This window comes from Callorhinchus milii, unplaced genomic scaffold (assembly GCF_018977255.1).
Source record: "Callorhinchus milii isolate IMCB2004 unplaced genomic scaffold, IMCB_Cmil_1.0 Scaffold21, whole genome shotgun sequence".
Taxonomy (NCBI): domain Eukaryota; kingdom Metazoa; phylum Chordata; class Chondrichthyes; order Chimaeriformes; family Callorhinchidae; genus Callorhinchus; species Callorhinchus milii.
In genome coordinates, this window is record NW_024704762.1 from 10327949 (window position 1) to 10344432 (window position 16484).

Here is a 16484-nt window from a genome sequence, read left to right on the forward strand (position 1 = left end):
CCTGACCCCAGAGGCCAGAGCGTTCAACCACTGAGAGCCCTGAGACTTTTCTCAGCCCGCCCCCCCCGTGAGAGACCAGCCCGCTATTGGGAGGCTTCGTGTGACAGACAGGTGGGGAAGCCAATGGGCGTGGAGGGTTAATTTGACGGACGGGCATTCTGACCAATAGGACGCGGAGTGCAGTTTGCGGACAGCCAGCTCAGCCAATGAGCGGTGGGGCGGGGCGGCGACAGCCCAAGCCAACGGGGGCGGGGCCGGGCCGGGGGGGGGCGGGGCCGAGGGCGGGGGCGGGCCGGAGGCGGGGAGCGGCGGGCGCGGGAGTCGCGCATGCGCGGAGGCAGGAGTTGCCCCGGTGGAAACGGCTTCAAAAAAAAAAGCTCCGAGAGGCGACTGAGGGGATCCCGACCGCCCGACCACCCGCCCGCGAGGTACCGGCACCGGCAGCCCCGCGGTGCCGCCCGGCCCGGCCCGCGCCGCCGCTCTCCCCGGGCTCTCTCTCTCTCGGTGTGGGTGGGTGGGTGTGTGTGTGTGGCTGTGAGTGGCGCTGAGGGCTTTACTCGAGCCTCAGGCTCGGTTGTGTATCGCTAGGCCTTAAATATTCAAGTCAGCTCAGGACCCCCTCACACACACACACACACACACACACTGCCCTCTCTCCTCTCCTCCTCTCCTGACTAACTGTGAGGTGATGTGGCTTCAGTCTGATGGCAGTTGTAGTAATTAACCTTTTTTCCCCCCTTCCCCCTCTTTTACTTTTTAAAAAAAAAAAAAAAAATTTTTTTTTTGCCCCCAAAGCAAAAAAAATCTAAACTCCGCTCAGGACCCAACCAGACACAGACTGTCGGCGTTTACATTTTATTTATTTTGCCGGTTCCTCCTCCTCCTTTCCTTCTTCAAAATACAGTAAGGACCCCCTTCTCCCCCCCCCCCCCCCCCCCACCTCCACCCCCACACTGCCCTCCCTCCCTCCCCCCATGATTGTAGAGGTAGAGATGCACATGTTGCTGTGAAGCTCTGACAAACAAAAATTGCATTGTGTTTTGAAGTGGTTTAGGAAGTAAGTGTGTGTGCGTGTCTGTGTGTATATGGAGAGAGGATGGGAGAAAGGAAGAGGTTTTTTTGGGTGTGATGCCTGTGTGTTTGTGGACCCTTGTTGTGAGCAATGTAAGACATGTTTGTGTGGACATTAACAACAAACTAACCACCAGATGAATGGGTTCGCGCCGCCTTGATTGTAACCAGAAGGACAGGGTTAGTGTTGAGGAAATTTTGTCTGCGTTCATTCCATCTCTTTAATAATTAGTGTGTTTAGGTTGGTTTTTATCCTTGACACACGTGCGGGGACTGAAGACATTACTGTAATATACAGCATAATGTGCATTAGTGGAATTGGGTCATTGTAGACCAGTGGATGGAATCCTAAAGATCCTAAAATTTCTTGTACTCTTTTGATCACTTCCTCTCATCAAAAATGAATATTGATTGCTAGTGTAAGTATCAAATGCTAAATTAACATTCTAGATGAATTACATGCCAAATTGTGTAACTATTTGATTTTTTTTGTTGGAATCAATACTTTATAAGGAAGTCTTAACATCCAGGAGGTAAGATTTTTGAATGTGTGGGGTGCAAAGTTATATTGGCTGAGTGTTTGAATTGTTGAGTTTGTGGCATTTAATGTAATTTTAGGTACATTGCAAAAGAAGACCTGTTAAATTAATTTATTTACTTCAACTCTGGTCTTATTCTGCAGTAGTTGAGACTTAAAAACAAAATAATTTAATCCATAGGTTTATACCCAAAGTGTGTGTACAGCTTCATTTTCTCATTATCCATGTCTTTGTGATATTTTACTATCAAGCTCATGTTAGATTGGTTTGGGAAAGGGGACGTTTCTGGGATTGCTTGCCAACTGCGAGTGATTGTTACCGACAGTGGTCCCAAGATCTGAATTCCTAGCTACCTTCCAGCATTTTTCAAAGATCAGTTAACGTTTTGATTGTGTTCGAGATAACCAGTGTTGGAGCAGACATATAATATAGTGTGTGTGTTTGGGCAGCCTTTTGGAAGCAATAGAAATGTGTTCAGTCATGTGTGACAGAAGTGCATTTCGGCCATAGCCAACAAAGAGTTTGCGGTGCTACTGTATTCATAGGCCAAGAATCAAAGATTGCATTAAATGCAATCTGGAATATTTCCTCTATTTGGAGCCGCAGTTGGACTAACTGCACAGTTGGTGACAATTGTAAAGATGCAAAGCATAGTCATTGGCATAGATGTATGGCTGCACATTTAATGTTGCAATTGTACCCTCTAATGTAGGTAACTGGAAAAGTGTATAGCCAGACGTGACTCTCTTTAGGCAGTGTCAGGTTTCAGTTGCATCTGCTTCTTTGAAAAAGAGCCAAAATGTTGCACTCTAGTCTTCCGACATACAAGGAGCTCTATATGCCAAATCTAGAGCGTAGAAATTGTATACGGCTAAATTCAATTCAAGTACTCCTTAAATATGATTAACATTAGAGATTTGTGTCAGGAAATGTGACTGGGTCATGCAGAATCTCAGGCAGTGTTTCACCCACCAATATGTTCTCTGGATAATTAACATTCCAGTTCTACATCGACTTAGGAAGGACATTGCATGTATTTGCAGTGTTCTGTTTAACTTATTAGTGTTTGAAGTCCTGGTCAGTATAATTCCTGACACATGGCGTCAAAATTGTGTGGTGGACAAAGCTTCCTATGTGCAGGACATGATTCCTCCGCACTGAATGAATTCTTATTTTCCCAGCTCTAGAGCTATTAAAATTGTTATTAAAAAAAATTCTTATCCGAAGTTTTCCCAATGTCGTACGTACCCCATTCTCCTTTGTGAGGATGAAGAGCCAAACCTTTCCCAGGTCTCCAGTGAACTATATATATACTGTCCGACTCTTTCATCATTGTACCATCTGTTCCCAGGTACAATGCTGACTGAATACTGATGCAAAGTTGTACTATAATAAGAATTTATGGAACCCACTTTCATGTCCCTGTGATGTATGTTGGTTTTGATATAAGATCTGGATAATATATATTGCCATTAAGCACAATTTTTTGTACATGTTTGTGTGATGAATTTGTTTTGAACACTTTACATTGGAACTAATAATTTGAAACCAAAGAGACTTTGCTACACTGGGCAGAACCTGGAAACAGTATTGTTGCTGGTCTGGATCATAAATTCTCCAGCAGCTTTCTGTATAGGGAGGCTAAGTGACCAGCTGATACCCTGAAATGTTTACCTGTAAGAGGGCAGCTTATGCATAGAAATTTCTGCTACCAAAAACTTAGTTCCTCGGTTCTGCTGTGATGGCAAACACTTCAAAATAATTGAGAGTGGTCTTATCTCTTGATTTTGTGTGCAACATTAAACTGCTGTAAGCCTGCTGATCTTGGTTCAACAGTTGATTTTACTGCCTGTCATTCTGGCTACATAAAAACGTCAAATAGTGTTCTTTGTTAGTGATCATACTTAGTACAATGTAATAGCTTGTGTGATTATGGGGTTCAGTGGAACCATGATTATCCCCTGTAAATGGATGATGGAGATGGGTGGGAGGGGTGTGTTCAGAGCACACGTGGTGAGGCTGGTGACTGAGCCGGAGATTGGGAGTTGGAGTTGATGAAGAGGCTCATTCCTAAACTGGGTATTGTGTTAGAGAATGATGCGGGGTGAGGTCAACATATGGAGCATCAAAATCTGCCAGAGAATGTTTGAAAAGAAATGAGAAATGTATTTAAGTGAAGCCTTGTCTTTTTAAAAAGTACCATTTTGAACATTTGTTCAGTGTTTTACTAAAATGGAAATTCTTAATTTCTGAAAAATCCTTTGCAGTATTTACCCTACAATACTCAGTTTAGATAAAATAGATAGAAGAAAGATTTATTTTTAGCAGAAGTGATATCTTTGCAAGCAAATGAACCTGTGGAGTGTGGAGCCAACGATCCGTTTGAAGTGGGATCGATTGATTTGAGGACACTGTCGTAGGTAGTTCAGTCAGTCACCATGGTGTCCTCCATTACAGTGGATAATGGAGGCTATATCTTGAGGAGTTTACGTACCACATGCAATCTGATATTTTGACCCTTGGCATCTGTACTCTATCTGAATACTTGAAATCAAATTCTCTCCAGCTAACTTCAGGTCTCAGGCTATGTGTCAATGCATTTGTTTTATTTGTATGAGAATCTTTTGTTCTACCAGAAAGCTGATGGAAACGCCCATTCAGTCTCAGAATACTGTTGCACCTATAATTAAATTTGATTGTGGGAGGAGTGTTGTTTGGGAGGATTTGTACAATACACAACTGGTTAGCTACGTAACTGACAACAATTTACAATCCATAAGGAGATTTTCATGTTACAAATCTCCTCTGTATACATGTTGGTGTTGACCACAGGCTTCTGTAGAGACAAGTTTTGAACAGAGCGATTGTGACTGCTGTATGATTTCTATCGAGATTGCAGAAATCTACGCAATGTTTTCTCACGGGTGCAGTTTGCTGTCTGCAGAAAAGTCTGCTGTGGCACATGCCAGCCGGATTCTGTTGCCTGTGACCTGCAAGACGATTAAAAATAACTCATCGTTTTCCCAAATTAATAAAATGTGTTGATGATTTTTTAAAAAAGAAACTTAGTTAATGCACCTTTACTTAACTGCTGTTTAAGATGAAATTGTCGTATCTTGCAATCCCTGGCTAATCTGTTCGTAGCAATTTCTAATAGTGGTGCGATTATGCTGTCTGACGGATGTGCGAAACATCAAATGAGAGATTGGTTGAGTGGGAGTTCAGACTGCACACCGGAATACAGGCCGGCCCTTCTACTGTCCTAAGTTTTTTATAAATGTTTTAACTTGCTGTAAAACATTTATATGTCGCATTTGCTCGTTGGAGGTATTCTTTTCAACCCGTCCCCAAATCCTGCGAGCAGATGGTGACTGCTGTTTGAGAACCAAGACATGATGGGCTATCTGCTGGTAGCAAAAATGTTTTTCGTTCTAGTGAAGGTCCAACCTGGTGGCAGTTTGTGGTGGATTTCAGGCATAACCTTGATTCTAAAATCATCTGCTCCTGGGTAGGTTTAAAGTATTAAATCAGAATTATCAATTGACTTTCTTGTGCCCTTTTAGGATTACTTCAGCATTCATGAATCCAGTGAATTTGTAAGGTTTGAATACAAGTTACGTTTAGGCTTGCAATAAAGCAGAACGAGACCCCACGGTAAACGCAGCACCTTTTAATTTAGAGGCAAGTAATGATGTCAGCACACTGAGAAATATTAGTTGGCTAGACAGACTTTTGTAGGGACCCTCGTTGAGAAATACGCATTGCAAAATGGCTTGGAATAAGTCCTCACTTCAGTCTGAACAATTTCTCTCCAGTTTGTTAGTGTGTTGCCAGCATTAGTGCCTTACAGTTCAAGTCAAATGAGCCATTTCATGAATAAGAATTCACTGTTCTCCTGCCAAATCCACTCTGAGCTCCAAACGAGGTGAGTGAGGCAAGACTTGCCACTCTGAGTGAGTTTGCATTCAGAGGGAATACCTGTTTATTGATGATACAGCTCTTGACTTCAGATTGTATATTTATACAACTTAGATAACTGCTATATCAGCGCTGTGGAGCTATTATAAAATGGACATAAACTCGTACTAAATGATCATCAGCATTGGACCTTTGGAAGATAGTCACTGTAAGTGGATGTGCTGCCCTTGTGTCATGAAGGTGCTGACTCTAACTGGGCTATAATGGCTAGGGCTCTGACCATTTATGGTTACCTTAACTCGGCAAAACCTTGGGCAAGTTTCCTTATTCTACACGTCTGATGATCATCCCTCAAGAAAAAAAACAATAATAAATTGGTCACTTCAATCCATGACTGTTTGTGGGGACATTGCTGTGTGCAATTGGCTGCCGCGTTTCGCCCACGAATATACAGTCAATTCACTTTCAGTATATTCTGTGAAATGCTTTGAGATGTCTAGAAGACGTGAAAAGCACTATATCAGATGTAAGGATTATTATTATCAGTAAGATGGTTTGTGTCTAAAGCTGTTGAGTATTTGTAATTCAGTGGCTGAATGCTATTTTAAATATTTTTGATTACTGATCAAATTCTACACCTCTACACTGTAGTGACAGTATTGCTTTCAGTTCTGGGGTATATATATTCTGGTGTTCATGGTTATCTCTGAAATGTGGAACTTGATTTCAATCAAAATATTTGAATTTTTGTAGTGACATCCATTTACATAGCAAACGGTTTAACTACTGGAGCTAGGCCTGAAGAATGCAAGCTTCATCTATGGGACTAAAAGCCTATATTGTTTAAGCTAAGGTACTGTACCAATTCATTCCCTAGAGTTGCTATGAGCTGATGGAACGGTAGAAAACGAATCAGTCGCTGTTACATGACTAACTATACGATTGTGTGTTGTTGGTGAAAGACCATTTACATCCTTGACTTTTGTTGAGATTAAAAGTTTTTTTTAAAAAAGAAGTTGGAGCTTGATTTGGGGGCAGAGTAATCCAATGCTATATTTAGCAATAGTTGTTATAAAAGATTGTGTTGCCAGCTTTGACTTCATATCAAATGATCCTGGCATGAGAGTAATGCATTGTTGCAATTGTTTCACAACTATTCTGTCCCACAGGTGATTTCAGATAATTTGCGCTCTAGCTCACCAGTGATCCCTTTGGACTGCACGAGTAACCATTTTCAACGTACAAACTGCTGTACTTGTGTAAATCAGCTCACTTATGTTGTAGAAATGTGTAGTTGTATTGTACAAAATGTGTGTGTTTTTGGGGGTCCCCGTTCCATTCATAATCCTCCCCCCACCGCCTCCGCTCCACATTTAGTTTTTCCTTGTTGCCAATCTAGTGCTGTTTCCCAGTTGGATTATTTTCATTGTGTGGGGGGGGGGTGGGTGGGAGCTGTGGATTCTGGTGGACAGCCGATCGAACACCTGTGCAGGAATTTTGGTCGCCTCATCTCTTGCGTAGAATTTTCAGCGTGAATGTGGACTGCTAGGTGCTGTTATCTCAGACTTGTATAGTGAATGAGTTCAATTGTTTTAGTTTCTTGACAATTTTAGAGCGACCTTACAAGGTCAAAGAGGTTTATTTCCAACTGAATACGGCAAATATTCTAATGTTCTTTCTAAAGCTGCCGCACTCCGCCCTTTTGTTTCAGTAGTTTTCATCTGGGGACAGGGCGGTGTGATTCTGGCCTTTTACCTTCGAGACTATAGTGCAGATCGGTCCCCAGAGTGATGGGATGAAAGTCCATTTTTCTCTTTTGTTGGTTGTAAAGATCCAGTGTGAAATTCCCACTGGGTGTGGGCTCACAGCACAACAGGGCTGCAAATAGTCAGCATCGCTGCAAGCTCGCAAGACTGGCTCGTGTGGGATTTGGAGATCTGTTTTGAGGCTACGGCTGAATTCACATTGTTGAGATAAAATAGAGGAAACTGCTCTGCATCTTCAGCTTGCATTCATATTGTGTGCTTATTTAACAGCAGGAGCGCTTCATCACATTGAACTGTTTCAAAGTATTTCACTCATAGTTACTAATCAAATGGAGTATAAATAGAGTAGGCAAATGGAGCGGGAATAGAAAAGTTCAACAAAGAGCCAGAACGCTGGGAGAAACTCCCTTTTATCAAATTATGCCTTTTATTTGGTGTTTTAATGTTCACCTGAAATAGGCAGACGTGATCGTGGTTTAATGTCTCATCTGAAGGAAGGCACCTCGCAGCAGTGTGGGCTCCTCTCATTACAGTCTAAGTCAGGACAGGGAATAAGCTCAACTTCCAATATGGGGCCCAAACCAATTACTTTATTACCCAAAGATGCCAAATAATTGATGTCTCCAAGCACTCGACTTGTGATGTGCCTGACTTTGGAATGCAGATTGAGTCCTGTGAAATGGGAAAGTGTTCCATTTCTACAACATCTCTCATCCCAAATTGAGCAACTAATTCACCTGCAAAAAGTAAAGTTAAATACAGTAAAACTCGTATAAGTCTTATCTTTACAAATCATATAATGAGCACATGAGCACTAGCCGGCCAGCTGTATTGAGTCGTGGGAAGTGTAGTCTTGACCCATCACTGTATGCACACTTACTGGCTGCTTTGAATTATGTTTGCGCAGTGTAGATTGATTAAGTCAGATTTTACACCACTTGTACAGTTTGCCTGTAACTATGCATATGGCATATTAAATGTTATGGTCTTGGCTTATGTGAGTTTTAATGTAATTATGGTACAGTTGTTGGATTTGACAAGAATTGCAAGAAAAATGATTTCTTTTGCTAATGTTTATTTCAAAATCAGTTGTCAGTTTAGATGTGGCCCTGACTTGTTCTGTCACTCACAGTAATGTGTAACCTCTCATCTTAATTTACGAAACTGACAGCAGAGCTTTAAAACCACTGTTGTTGATGGATGAAACTGAATATAGATTGTGCTTTTTTTTTAAAAAAAGCTTCTCTTAATGTTTCCTTTAAGTTTTTAAACATGGGTAAATGAATTACTATAGATTCCTTAAAATCATCAATTTCAAAGGAAGCAAATGTTGAGACTGAACAGCTTTAAATTCCACTAAACGGCTCTTCCAATAATCCATCTGGAAATAATAATGAAAGAGGTATTTTCAGATTTTCTGGAATTTTGAACGACGTATCCCACTAGAATTGGATGTGAAATATCTGTATTGTATCTGTGTAGAGGTTTGCACAGAACACGTAATCACGCTATATATTCTGTGAAGCGCTTTGAGGCGTTATCAGGCACTGTATCGAATGCCAGTATTATGGATACTCTGACTAAGTTTACCACTGGTGTGACACAGAGCCATGCAGATCAGGAAAGCCTTAGTTTGGCCATAAGAACAACTTTTTTTTAAGGAAGAGCTGAATATTAGGTTCAACTAGTCTTGTCTTTTTTTATCATCCCCATCCACCTGCCTTCTTAGGCTCCCCATCAGTCTCCCATCATTCCTTCTCTCCAAAAGTGTGTCAAGTTGCCTCTTGAACTAAATCCTGTGGCTTGTGCTCTGTTAGCAGATCTCAGCTAAGGCCGAAAAGGGAGCACAGTAATTATCTCCCTCCAGTCTTGGTTCATTGAGTGGTATAAATTGCTGTAATCCAGTAAACTGTGCTGGAATATTGCGTGTACGAGGGTAGATTTGTGTTTTGGCTCTCATGTCTCACATGGTTGTCTCGTCTATTAGCACCTCTAGCCTTACACTTCCTGACCCTGAGTGAATGAGGGACATGTAAGCTTTGCAGGTTCTGTGAAACTGTTCCCAAGTATGAGTCATTGCTTTTGGGTAAGGAGGAGGGCAAAACGAAAGTGCATTCAGTTGGAAACCTTTTGATTGCAATGTAAAATTTATATATCTAATTGGACACTTCGTGAGAAATACTGCAGTTAGTTTTCCTTCAGATGTAAGTGTGTGTGTGTTTCTTTTTTTTAAAAAAGGCCTCGGAAGAAATCTAAATAAATGCTTCCGGTGATTATATATAAAACATAATAATATTAGATGACGAGTATCCTGAAATTTCTTGTGGTATTCGTTTATGATTGCATTTTTCTCGTTTGTATGGGGTCATTTGTTTTGTGCTGGCAGTTGTCTGGCATTCCATGTCCTTGATGCTTTGTGACGTACATACACGTGGATTAACAGTTGTGACGTTGTTATCGCTGATCTAATGAGAAAATCTGCCTCAGCTTCTGCGTACAGCATAGATTCCACTCAATTACTTTTGTTACTCTCCTTCCATTCTGTTTCTCATGTTAAATACTTCTCTCTGAAAATATATTTCCTGTTTATGAAAATGTTTCATAAAATATTTCCTTTTTTGTGAAATTGGTGCTGCATTTTTGTGACTCCATTTACTCCTAAAGTGTGCAAAGGAAAGCTTTCTCCCTTTCACACCCAAACCGGCACTTTGTAACCTGTTCCCCAGACCTGTACAATTGCCTCTCCTCAACTTACAGGGATTCGACAATACTGGTTCATGTTTATTTATTCTAAAACTTTTTTCTCATTCCTTTTGTGGATGTGCTTTGGTTAGCGTCTGTGCTTCCCTGTACTTTCTGTGTGGATGCTCCGAGGCATGAAACGTGCACATTATGTTTGGTACACTAAACTACACCTGCACACAAACCTCCATTGAGCCATTACCCAAATTCTCTTATAGTGAAAGATAATCGATTGTCAGTTTATATTGAGGCCCAACTGATTACTTAGACAAAGATGTCACCATATAATTTGCTGTAAAGTTGATGAATGTTTGTGTGTGATGTTCACGTGGGTCATTTCCTTTGGCTGCCCGGTGATGCTTCTGGTTTCTATGTAATCGTTTAACAGTTCTGATAGTGAGAAGATTTTGACCTTTTATTTATTCCTGAAGTAGCCGAGACTGGTTCTGCCTTCTTCCCTTAGAGATTTTTGATAAGTTTTGAAAAATTGTACCGCATTTTATTATATGTGGTTCAGGTGGACAGAAAAGTTCCCAATGGCACAAATTAAAAAGAATGGAGTTTCTCCTGGTGTCCTGACCAACATTCCTCCAGATTAATTAACTAATCGCCCCTTGTGGGACTTTGCTGTACACAAAATGGCTACTGCGATCCTCCACAAAAAATCTCTACACTTGATAGTAATTGCTGTAAAGCACTTTAAGATGTTATAGTTACTATAAAAATGCAAATTCTTTCTCCCTTTTTGTGGACAATGACAAATTGCCCTCACTGAGCAATGAACCACTGACTTCTTGTTTTCAATGAAAATGTGTTCCAATTGACTTAAAATGAGATTAATAACATACTACATTTCCTTTTGGATAATGAAGTTGGTAATATTTTGCTTAAGAGCCATGACTGTGTTGTAATATACATTGTGATATTGTAATTCTTCTGATTATTAGCAAATGTGTAAAAAAATACTGATGTACTGCTTGCTGCCTATCAATTTGATGATCCTACCATTAAGTTAGTTCGCATCGGTGTTCCCAATGGTTTTGGAAACTGTCCTGACAGAGCAATGAATCATCTCTAAATGTGGTTTTCTCTTAAGTGTAGAACTGATCTTCTATAGTGTGTATTGTGTCATTTGAAGTTCCTTGCCTATTAAGTGTCCTGTAGAAGATGTAGCAGTATGTGCAATAATGGGTTAAGACTACTTGGAAGTCAAAATTGTGTAAATGAAATCTTAGGCAGTTTTGATAAGAACCCGAACGAGACTAGGATGCATGTACGACTTGGGCGATTATACCATTTATAAAGAAAAAAACCTATGTGAATGTACTGTATATACAAATTGAACCCAACCAGTTAAATATGTAACAGTTCTGGGTTTACAATGATAGACGGGCAGCATAACATTTTTTATATATGTATATTTAATTAAAATGATTTTCAAACAAACAAATAGAGTATTTCATTTAAAGTGAATCAACACAGAGGCGGTCTGCCTTTTTTTCTTAGCTCCTATTTTATGGGATTTCTTGTTCCTTTTCCAACGTTCTCAATCTGACAGATGCCATGTTTTTTATCACTGCTTTTGCAGTAGCAAGCCAGGAAGAACTTCTGGCACTGGGAGAACATGAGGTATGTTTTCTCTCTGCCAGGAAGGTTAAAAAATACCCCTTGACACCTTCAACATCGTTTTATAACAATCCCTTGCATTTGATACAGTGCTCCAAGTGATTCACAGGATATACTGTAAAGTGAATGGACTGTATATTTTGTGGGTGAAACGCAGCAGCCAATTCCGCACTGCAGTGTATTTATTGTGCCAGCTGCTAAACTGAGCTCCATTCAACTTTCGTGTTACTGTCCGTCACACAGTGAGGTTGAAATGAAGATGACCGTTCGACTCATTTCATCTCATTCACAGGATAGACCCAACTCTTGTCTTCCTGAGTCTCATTAAGCCTCGGGATGTGTGGGTCCAAATTTTACTCCTCATTTCCCATTGATGTCTCCTGGGCAGCACTGTCTGGCTACAGGAGCTATCTTCCTGTTGGGCAATTGAGTTTCACTTTTGCTTTCCTTTGTGCCATAACTACATACAACTACGTACAGAAGTGTCAGAAACAGCCCAGTGAGCAACCACCAGGCACTTCTAGCTCCAATAAAAGGGGTGGTGTTTACATCATAGGTTAGCGGATTGGCTAAATTCTTTAATACCTATGTATGCTTGTGATATGAAAGCAGTTTTCAAGGTCTGTCACATTGTCTGTCAGGGCAAGACTGCTGCCATTTTTTAAAACCAAAATGAGTCACTCAATCCACGACTGTGTGTGGGACACTGCTGTGCGCAACTGGCTGCCGCGCTTCACCCACCAAATACACTCACAATCATTACATTTTACAATATATTCTGTGAAGTGCTTTGAGCCGTCTCAAAATCGTGAAAAGGCGCTGTATCAATTGCAAGGATTATTATTATTTGTTGATTGTTAATCTGTAAATTTGTTGTTATACCCTTTTTTGTTTGTGGAAAGGAGTTTTTTTTATCCTCTGACAAAGTGAACCAACACCTTGCTTAATAGTAATTGATCTAACTTGCAACTGTGGGCCGCTACCATATATGAGGTCCACTATATAAATACAAGCTATTGTTTTTTTAAAAAACTTGCCTATTATAAGGACAGGTTTACCGCATCAAAGTGGAATTCTTTCAGCATGTACTTGTGCTCCGCTTTGTGCTGAGATTATATAATGCCATCTGTTTCATTTGATTGAATCCCATTATTCATCTATCATTCTGTTCCCAGGCAACTATTGAGCAAAAGTCTTCAGAGAAAATAGGAACTATATACTTAGGTTTTTTTAAAAAAAAAACTTCAAACCTACTGGTGGTGGAACGGGGCCAACTGGAAATCTATATCCTTTAGCTTCTGACAAAGGGAGTCAGTGGTCAATTCAGCTCTTTCAATCCAGACTGGGGTGGGGGGGGGTTAGAATGTGCCATTTTGACAATTTCCAATAATTGTAGATTAATGCTGTCTTTCAAATGGAGAACCGCTAAACCAGTGTCCCGTTTCGCAGTGTAAATCTGGATCTACATTAAAACAGGTCCAGGTTTTTCTCACCCAACTGAAAGCTGCAGGGTTGTTGGGGAATATTCTGCGGAGAGGTTGTGCCCTGCACACTTTTTCACAGTGGAAAAAAATAACAAATACAGCAGACATAGTCTGCGATTGCTAAAGCTGCTTTCAACTCTGCTGCTGACAAATGGTTAGCATTGTTTCAATTGGACTTTGTAAAACCTGAAGGAAATGTTACCCAATACCTTGCATGTGTATTCTGTGTGGGGAACCACATCTCCCAAACTGCTCTTGTTTGGGACATGGAGACGGAGTCTGAAACTCGCAGAGCTTCACAATGCTGTGCCTGCCACAGTCCAGGCCTTTCTAGAAAGAACGAATGGCAGAGTAACCCACTGCATATTTGGTAAAATACGTGAAATTCCAGAGAGAAAATAAGTCTGACATAATCCTTCCACCGTGTCTGCATTCTTATCCATTCTCCGTATTGTTTCATAAACTCTTACACTACCAATCTCTGGGCAAATTGGTATCAGGTGTATTCACCTCAGGCAAGAAATATTCAGTAAAATTTGAAACAACACTTGTGTGCATACTTTGCCATAACATGTAGTGACTCTTTATCTGTTGCACATAAAGCAACGCCCTGCAAGCAGCCGTGAAGAGAAACAACCAATTAGGCTGTTTAACTTTTCTAGAATTGATCTTATCTTTACCGTAAACGGAATTAAAGTGGAGACAGTTCGTGAAGTTTTATTTACCATTTTGCTGTTCTGCTTTATGAAAGAGTGGCTGGTCATTAAAATTGAGCAAACAAGTGGCTGTGCTTGTCTCGCAAAGAGGAAAAAAATACTCTCTTTGTGAGATGAGAAACGCAAGCGCAGTGTGTTTAGAATATGCGCAGAAATATATAAGGAAAATCGCACACTGATCTTCAATCAATGTAACTGGCAAGTGACATGGAGCCAAACTAGAAATAACTTTCCACATTTCTCTTGCTTTATTGCTATCTATTGCACCTCGTTGATTTTAAAAATCCTTTATGAAAGGGAAAGTTGCCAGCATTTTCCATGTTAATGCTGGAACAATTTGTGTCTTGGAACCTTATGGCTCCTGTCTGACCAGCTTTGAGTCTGGTTTGCTCATTTTTTTTTCCTCCCTGCCCCCCAATGAATAACTAGCATTTTGCCCACAAAACATACAGTTAATTCACTTTATAATATATTCTGTGAAACGCTTTGAGATATCTCAAAGACATGATAAGGCATTATATCAAACGCAAGGATTATTATTATACGTGGTGCTGACACTGATAATAATAATAATCCTTGCAATGCCTGTATTTCCTGAGAAAGGTGGTTTGATCTGCTCCTACCTTTAACACTCTGTTTATTTGTTCCCTCGATCCTTCCATTAACAATATTGCTGTTGGCACTTTTTGTTGCTCTCTAGGAGTTATTGAATCAGCAAGTGTTAATGGGTACAAGAGTGTGGGAGTATGCAGTCAGGTGTCGATCGGTTAGCAAAATGGGTGGGTATGTGGAATATGGAATTCAATATTCAGCAAAGCATGAAATAACAAACCGACTTATATTTTGGAATAGTATATTTGGGGTTAGAGTTAGTGAATGGACATGGTGTGGTAGACTTTACAGTGGATGAGGGACCCAATTACATAGATTGTTAAACGTGGGAGTGTGAAAGTTAGGAAGAATCTTTTGCACTGAAACCTGTCTCTGAGCCATCTTTTGAAGTGAGCTTGACCTCCTGTCTAGAATGTGAGCTGCAATAGGAAATCTCATCCGCAACCACTGATGGAGTTGGTAGCTTCAGGTGAGAATATCTTTGCGTTTCTCCCCTCTTGGCATGTTAGTTAGCAATAGATGCATAAAATTAATCTTAATGAATGTGTGGCCAGCCTGGCTTGTTGAGTGTTCCTCTTAACTGGATGTTCCCTGCTAGTTACTATCGCTTGAAAAGGACTCACAGTTTTGGCTGAAGTTTTATCAGTTCATTTTCAGCCTTCCAGGAAGTTTTAATTCCTTTTACTCTCACTTCATCACACCAATCGTCCACAAGGCAAGGGACCTCACAGATCAACCCAGGCTGACGTTCAGAGATTCGTACGGTGTAGCTGATAACTCCTCTGCTGTAAATGCAGAGAATAAACCCATTGTCCTTCACCGATTGCTGTCACAGAGTTGATTTTTTTAAAAAAAAATTAAAGTGTAACTGGTTTTAAATCTCATGTTGTCATTCTCAGTCGTTACAGTAATTATGAAGGCCCAGGGTTTAAATCGTATTAATGTCGTCGAGTGGAATTCCAGAGTCCACGAAGACGGTCGATTCCATAAATTTGATTCTGATGACCTTCTAAATCTGACAAAGGATTATTGTAAAAGATTAATTACTTCAGGCTCTGGAAAAGTAACCGTACCCAGTGCTGCATGGTGATTCGCAAGCCCTTTCCTGATGGCAGGCCTGTCTTTTAGTTTAAAGTATATCATGTACACAAAACAATTCTACAATACTGCTTCCATGGAACAAGCAGAGTACTGTCCTGTGTCCCAGTTGACGTTGTTTTAGCATGTTTAAACCATTTAAACTAGCCGTATGCTTCTCATACCTTGTACTGAGCATATAATGTCACATTTGTTCAGCAGCCTAATTAAATTTTACGACCCTTTGGTAAACAGTGGAGAAATTGCCTGCCTTTTGGTTTAAATTTCATTTCGTTTGGATTCACCAGTGTAAGTTCAGAGCATCGAGAGACGACAATCTCTAATAAATTGTTCATTTATGATGGAGCCTTTGCTGTACAGTAACCACTGAGTGTTTACATGAGCACGTGAAGCACTGATATTGGGGTGTGTGTGACTGCAAAACACATTATGCAGTCGAAGCAGTAGGAAAGATGATGAACCCTTGTAATCACCTCTCCGTATTTGTGCTCCCCTTGGCCCGAAGGAGCAAAACCATCTGAGAATGCACTCCCATCAGTAATGGATCAGCTACCTTGTCTACGGACTTTTCACTAGTAAATCTGGGAAAGGTGATTGTGTACACTTTGAATTGGAACTTTTTTTTCCCCCCGGAAATGTTCAGTCCACAAGTAGTGGAATTCTCCTGTATGGAGTTAGAATTGGGCTGCGAAGGGGAATCAGCCACAACGGAGTACAACTTGGAGAGGACTCGCCCTTTTTGTACATCATCTGCTCTAAATCTCTCCTGATTTGGGGGAACAAATGGCTAAACAAACCCCTGCTCGGGTCCAAACCCCTGACTATTCAACGCCTTGGGACGTCCTCCCGATGTGAAAGGCATTACACAGATGTAATTTGTTGTATTGCAGAAATCTTTTTTCACACTGTTAG

General features: G+C 40.6%; 1 protein-coding gene across 4 annotated transcripts in view; it reads left to right on the forward strand.

Moving 5' to 3' along the window:
- Positions 1-316: 316 nt before the first annotated feature.
- Positions 317-16484, forward strand: part of LOC103189685 (casein kinase I) — a 32540-nt gene continuing 16372 nt past the window's right edge. For all 4 annotated transcript variants that reach the window (XM_042342664.1, XM_042342666.1, XM_042342665.1 and 1 more), the window contains exon 1: positions 317-428. The gene's annotated coding sequence lies outside the window, so the exon portion shown is untranslated. The remainder of the gene's footprint in view (positions 429-16484) is intronic.